This window comes from Bos indicus, chromosome 11 (assembly GCF_029378745.1).
Source record: "Bos indicus isolate NIAB-ARS_2022 breed Sahiwal x Tharparkar chromosome 11, NIAB-ARS_B.indTharparkar_mat_pri_1.0, whole genome shotgun sequence".
Classification (NCBI taxonomy): Eukaryota; Metazoa; Chordata; class Mammalia; order Artiodactyla; family Bovidae; genus Bos; species Bos indicus.
Window position 1 is genome coordinate 92798144 of NC_091770.1, and position 7921 is coordinate 92806064.

Consider the following 7921-nt stretch of genomic DNA (forward strand, 5'->3'; position numbering starts at 1 on the left):
CAAGGGAGAGCGAGACACACACAGCGAGGCGGCGACCCAGAGACACACACACAGACCGACAGACACACAGAAACTCAGAACCGCCGGCAGAGAGACTGAGGGACACGCTGACATGCAAAAGGCACCGGCAGGCGCAGACACCCAGCTCTCATCACCGCCCCCTCCGCCCCTTGACGGGGCACCCACAGCTCTCGGCCACAGCCCCACTTACAGGTACAAGAGGGACCCATGCTCACACCTTGGGTTTCATATAAAGTCACACATCAGACTCTGTTGATGCAATCCCATGCCTGGCACGTTTGTGTACGTGCTGATGCAAATGATTACCTGTTCGCCTCATTTACACAAGCACAAGGCATGCACACATAACTCATACACCTGCCCAGCTGCCTCTGCTCCATAACAGAGAGCATGCCAGTTCCTAAGGGCTTGGGCTACATCCCATCCTAAATAGGAGTGGGTTGGGTGGGAGAGGTTGGAGGGGGATGTTGTTCCCCTGAATTCTCCAGGGAGGGATTGCCTGAGACATCCCCCTCCCCTGCAGAATTTGCTGAGCTAAGCAGTCTAATGCCCATCTCACCTTCTCTAGGGGTCTACTGATAGTAAGAGAGATGGGGGAGACAAGGAGGCCCTGGCACTGAGAGAGGAGACACAGCCTCCAACAACCCAGACACAAAAGACTCAAAGACATAGCCTTACACACGTTGACATGCAATGTACACACACATAAGTGGACACTCACAACCTTGGCCCCTTTCTCTACACACAAATTGAGCTCAGAGGGACATATAAATATACATCATCTTCGAAAAACAAATATGCACACTTAGATCCAGCCCTACAGGCACCACACACCCCACCTCCACGCAGTGGCACATGCCATCACCTCCCTAATTGTCTTCATTTACAAATGTAAACACCCCACACAACTCTTCTTAGACGTGTACACACATCCATAGTTAAGAGAGCAGATTCCCACAGAGAGCTCCAAACCCATGTGACACCCCGTGTCCTCTACTCAGATACTCTCAGATATACACACATATCCCTACAGATGGCAAGATAACCATTTATAGTCAGAGACAGACCATACACCTCTGAAGACACAGGATTCCTGGTGGGCACAGCTTCAGTCATGCACACACAGACAAATCTTAATAGGCACAGGCAGATGAGGCATTTGCCCTCCAGGATAATACTATAGACTCACACCTCCTGTAGCCTCAAAAGAGACAAATATCTGTTCCTTTATACACACAAAGGTACACAGAAATGGCTCCAACCCCAGCCAATAGCATCTCCCACTTGCCGCATTTTCAGCCATTTATACAGAGTGGAAAGTTTCTCTTTGGATCGTAATCTTTTCTGCTAAGAGTACAATTGCAGTCTGAAAGCTGGTGAGGTGTGTGCACAGGCACACACATATGCATGTACCCTCCAACATCCACCAGAGCTGAACCAGAGATGACCAGAAATGAACAACCTCCTCCTTGACTATCTTCTTTTGAATATAATAAACCCAGCTGCTACTCCTCTGTACTTCTATCCAGAGCAGGCATTTTACAATCATGCTATTTTTTTTCCCACAATAACCCCATTAGGTAGTGTCTCTTATTGTACCCATTTCATTGATGAAGAAACTGAGGTTCAGAGAGATCATGTGATATGTCCAAAATGGTGCTACATGGCTAATAATTGCCAGGGCCAAGAACTCAAAACCCAGATTCATCTATCATCAGAGCTTATACTCTTAATTTCTAGGCTACATACATGATCATGTCCACTCTATGCATATATGCACAGACACGTGCACACACACACACACACACACACACACACACATACACATACACACCTTTTCCATATTATCCATCAAAAGCCCTGGATATGACTCCTGGCCTCACCAGTTATGGGCTAAGCTTGCTTTGTCATCTGCAAAACGGGAATAATAATTGGGCAAACTTTATCTCCTTCTCTTCCCTTTCTAGGCAGCTGTGGGAACCAGAAGGTCATTGAATGTTATACAAAGCTGTACAGATGTGTGAGTGCAGAGGGACTCTGGGAAAGAAGAGGCCACGAAGATGGCACTAGCTCTTCAGGCAAGAGGTTGGCAGAGGTATGGAGGAGACTTGAGCTAAAATGAAAAAACGAAAGGGTAGATGAAATATAAATGGATTTAGGGGAGAGAAGAAAATATTCCAGGTAGAGGGATGAATGCCAAGACGCAGAGGCTAGGCAAACAAGCTGTTGCAGTCCTAAGAGAAGGAATGTAAAACCCAGGCTCCTTAAGTGATAATATAAACTACTGTTTATTGAGCATTTATATGCCAAGCACTGTTTTACATGCATTATCCTCTTGACCCCTTGCAGCAACCCTGCATGGAGGTTATATTATTTTATTTATTTTGTAGTTGAGGAAACAAGCTTACAGGAGCTTCATTTCAGGCTCTAGCATTCAGATTCCAGAACCCAGACATTTACCTACTCTGTAATTCTGATATGGTGCTCAGAAAATCAAAACTGGAATAAGAGGCATTAAACTCAGTAGGGAAACACAAATACTCTAGAGCCAGACTGTTGCGGTGCTAATCTTGTCCTTGCTCCTTATTACCTAAAGGACTCTGGACAAGTTATTCAGCCACTCTTCAGTCTCAGTTTCCTGATCCATAAAGTGGGGATGATAGCAGAGTCCACTTCTTCTACTTGTGAAAATTAAGCAAACGATCCATGCAAAAGAAAATCACGCCTACCACACAGAAAGCAACCAATAAATAACAGCCATGATTAACTAAAGTCTGTCGTAGCTCAGTCGGTAAAGAATCTGCCTGCAATGTAGGAGACACTGGTTCAATTCCTGGGTCAGGAAGATCCCCTAGAGAAGGAAATGGCAACCCACTCTAATATTCTTGCCTGGAGAATCCCATGGACAGAGGAGCCTGGCAGGCTACAGTCCATGAGGTCGCAAAGAGTCGGACACAACTTAGTGACTAAATCAGCACCATCATTAACTATGGACTGGCTGCACTTTCCAGTTGTTATTCTAATAGGTACCACATCAAAAAAATTTTTTTATGGAGAAAGGCAGGGTGTAAGTCAACCAAAGAATCAAATATTCTCCTGAATAACTGCAGAACCATTATTCCAACCCAGGGCTTGCTTGACTTCAAAGAAGACAGAAGTGAAATTAATTTGGAAGATACATCTCTTCCAACAACTCCTGACTCCAACAGGAAAGACAGTCCGGATAGGACTGACCTTGGCAAAATCAGGATGAGCAAAGTCAGTACATTCTATCAGGATCCTCAAGTCCTTCCTATGGGAGACTGTGGGCAGGTCACTGAGCTTCTCTGAGCCACCGTTTCCTTACTTGCCAGAAGGAGATAACGATGTTTACCTCTCAGGATTTTGGTGACAATTAACCACATAATAAAGACGAATATTTCAAAAGTGTCTCCTCTATTCCTGGCCCCGTAGAAGTGCCTTACATGTAAAATGTTGTCAGTAGTCCTCGTGTGTAATGTCCTCAGCATCCTACAGGTACCACGTAATAAGCATCCTAGGTGTATAGTGAATTCTGCCTTTCACCTCAGTCCTTCTCCTGGTCACGAAACAGGATGTGGTCATCCCACCTCCCCCTCCCCCCACTTCCCGGGATGAGTTTTGCTGTCCTCCTCCACCTGAGTCGTGGTCCAAGATTTGGGTTTAAAGAGAGACTTCATTAGTAACTGGATGATTCTGTGGGAGCGCCCCCAGCAGCGGTTCCGCCCCGCCGGGGAGTAATTCTAGGAAGGTAATGTGAGCTGGGGGAGGCTGGAGACCCAGCTTCACATTTATTTACTCTGACAGCTAAATTGGTGAGTAAGGGGGGAAAAATCAGATGAAAGGCATTTCAGAGTAAATACTAAATACAAAATTTAAACATGCAGGTTGTGATAAATGGGAAGGGGGCAACGGGAAAAGATACAGGCAGGACTGCCCTCCCTGGCTCAGGCCCCCATCCTCACCTCATCACCTTCCTGGGCACTTCCTGTTTGAGTAGGGGAAAGAGCACAGAATGGGGTACGGACCACATGACCCTATGTACTCTCCTGGCCTCGGTGTCCTCATGGTAAAGTGTGTGTTATTTGAATCAGATGATTGTGGGAGTGATGGAAAGACCAATAGCCTTGGAGTCAGAGAGACCTGAGGTCAGATCGCAGCCCAGCTACTTCCTGGCTGGGTGAACTTGGACAATTCACTGATCTGAACCTCAGTTTCCTAGACTATGGGGACAAGAATCTCAGGTGAGTAAATGAGATGATTGGTGTGGAAGAGTTTTTAGACTTCAGGGTGTATTGCACACGTGAGCAGCTGGGATCAAGAAGTCACTCGGTCCTCTTCTGGTTCTGATGTCCACTGGGTAAATTAGCATCAGTAGATATTTATGAAGCGCTGACTCTGTGCCAGGCTCTCGGCAGGGCACAGGAGACAGAACCAACTGTGAGAGGCCCAGTCCGTAGGGCGAGAGGAGAGACAACACTTGCAGTGCTTCCGGACAGGTGCTACATGAAGGGGAGCACAGGGCTAGGGAAGCAAGGAGGAGGGATGTTGAATTTGGCTTAGCGGGTGGGGATTAGAAATGGCATGCCAGAGGAGGTGACTTTTCGGTGACATCCTAAGGGACAAGTCTGAGGCAGGCTAGGACTAAGAGGGGTTGGATCAGGATGGAGGATGGGTGCACAGTGAGTGTTTTGCTGGAGGCAATTTTGGGAGGTTGGTAGGATCCAGATTGTGGAGGATCCAGACTGAGTGTGGAGTGGAGGAGCTGGGATTCCTCTCCAAAGCTATGGGTTCATGAGTCAACAGTTTTAAGGGAAGTAGCATCCTTCCCTGCAGACGCAGCATGGTGCAGTGGTTAGGGAATCTGGGTTGGAGCCAGGTAATCTCAGTTAATACCCGAGTCTGTTATGCACTGGTTGTAAGACCTAAGATGTGAGAGAAACTCTCTAGAGCCTGAGCCTCCTCAACCACCAAATAGGAGTTAACAGAAAAGAGAACCCATTTGAGGGTGACCTCAAAGGGCTAGAGGTCTTCTGAATTCTGCCTTGGCCACACTGCTTAAAATGAATCTCTCTTAATAATATTTTTCCAGCAGAAGGTAGGCTTAAAAATAGGCTAGACTGGGATGAGCCTTGTATAATATGCAAAGGCATTTCAACTTCAGCACATAAACTATAAAGGGCCATCCATATATTTTCAGCATATAGATGACATGATCAAATTGGGGGTTTGGAAAGATGACTTCAGCAATGGCTTGAGGATAGATTTGAAGGGTGTGAGTCCTGCCCTGAGTCCTGAAGACACGGGAATAATCTAAGGGAGAGGTGCTGAGGCAGCTTCAGGGACAAGAAGGATGGAAAGAGGTCACGTAAAGTTAATTATCATATGTTGCTTTATTAGTCATTATGTCACTTTATTATATATGATCATATACTTTATACATTTATTACTATATATATAACACATCCAATTTCCTAAATAAGCTTTACATATTTAAGCTGTATATCTATAGAATCATATGTTACATAACTTATATATGGTTCTATGTGTGTGCATGCATGTATGATCTGTCGTGACTGACTCTTTACAACCCCATGGACTGTAGACCACCAGGCTCCTCTGTCCATGGGATTTTCCCAGCAAGAATACTGGAGTTTGCTCAAACTCGTGTCCATTGAGTCAGTAATGCCATCCAACCATCTCATCCTCTGTCGCCCCCTTCTCCTCCTGCCCTCAGTCTTTCCCAGGATCAGGGTCTTTTCCAATGAGTCGGCTCTTTGCATCAGGTGGCCAAAGAATTGGGAGCTTCAGCTTCAGTCCTTCCAATGAATATCCATTGACTATTTGGGTGTTTTAATTCCTTTTATGATTAACTCTAGTGATCACTTCATTGGGCTTTGTTGTTCCTTCAACACTTCTCTCACACCTTCTGCCTGGTTTGTGTGTAGACAGCCTTCAGAGCTCAGTTCAGGTGTTGCTTCTTCTGGGAAGTCATCTCTGGCCCCGCCTCCGTTTCCAGCTTGAGTAAGAACCCACCTCCCGCACTCCTGCAGCTCCCAAATCTTCCCTTTATCAAGGCACACAGTAGTGTATGGGACCGAGCCTCCCTGTCTATACACCTTCCCTACCTGCCACGTGTAGATGCTTGAGGAATGACCCATTTTCTTTATGATGAAGTTGCTGGCCAGAAAGCTTTTCAGCCTGTTTTCAGAGGAGGAAACTTTAATTTTGTTTTTCAAGGTTAAATTTTAAATTCTGTTTCTACCTTAGAAAGGTCACCGGGCATATTAAAAATAAAATGCCATTCTGTATCACCAGGAATCCTAGCCAAGTCAGACGGAAAGCAGAGGAAGGATGGTGCAGCCCCATGTCCTAAGAGAAAGAAATTCTGACAGGTCTGTGTTTTTAAACTTGGGATTCAAGTCTCTCTCCAGAGACCATTAAGGAGAGCGTGCCTGAGAATGAAACCAATCCAGAGGAAAACACAATCAAGAGACAGACAGATTCCTGACCATACCATTTGAACACCTGGACTTCTTAGTTCCATGAGCCAATAAATTTCCTACCAGAAGGTAGCTGGAGTAGGGTTTTTGTTACTTGAACTGAGTCCCAACTAACCTGCTTGCATAGCTGGGGCTAGAGGTCTAACTCAGGCTTGTGTGTGTTTTTGCTCAGTTCCATCTGACTCTTTGCGACGCCATGCATTGTAGCCCGCTAGGCTCGTCTGTCCATGGAATTTCCCAGGCAAGAATACTGGAGTGGGTTTGCCATTTCCTTCTCCAAGGGATCATCCTGACCCAGGGGTTGACCTGCATCTCCTGCACTGGCAGGTGGATTTTTTACCAGCCACCTGGTTAGCCCATACTGAATGCCAAAGCTTTTTGAGCCTTGGTTTCCTCACCTGTAGGATGAGGGAATTTAGCCTATAGTTGTATAGTTTGTTTTTTTTTTTCCAGTACAGTGACGCTATGAGGCTTGGACAGCCAGTTTTCCATCCCAAAAGATGAGACGTAAGTGGGTCCAGAGATGTGATAAGGAACTGACACCATTTTATTGCCTCTGTGCTGCTTTGATTTGCTTTTAACACCGGAACTGTTGACACCAAAAAGGTTTAGAAAGACATTTCCATGAATGGAATAAACTTCAGAGCAGGGGTTGGCAAATTTTTTCCATGAAGGGCCAGATGGTAAATATTTTAGGCTCTGTGAGCCATACAGTCTTTGTTGCACTAAACTCTGTAATTGTAGTGGGAAAATCAGCATGGACAATATGTAAATGAATAGACATGGCTATGTTCCAATACAAGTTTATTTATGGACACTGAAATTTAGAATTCATCTAATTTTCATGTGTCACAGAATAGTATTCTTGACTTTTTCCTCAACCATTTAAAAATGTAAAAGCCATTCTTAGCTCTGTGGGCTGTACGAAAAGAGGGCACAGGCCAGTTTGCTGATGCAACAAACACTGGGCTAGGATTCTAATGCTCTCCTATCAATGTGATCCTGGCCAAGTCGCTTTCTCTCTGTTTGTGCTGTTCCCATCTGGACAGTGAGGACATTATGTGGGAGGGCCTCTCAAGGCCCTTCAGTTCTCAAGTACCACGATTCTGACTTTTCATCAACAAATATTTATTCAGCATCTACTACCTACCTGGCATTGTTTTCTTTTCTTGGCCTCACTGTGTGGCATATGGGATCTTAGTTTCCTGACCACTGATTGAACTTGTACTCCCTGCATTGGGAACTTGAGAGTCCCAATCACTGGACTTCACGTTAAGTCCCTACCTGGCATGGTTTTCAATGTTGGGACATAGCAGTGAACAGAAGTTCCTGCTCCCAGGGAACTTACATTCTAATAAAAAAAAAAGAGAGCGAGCATG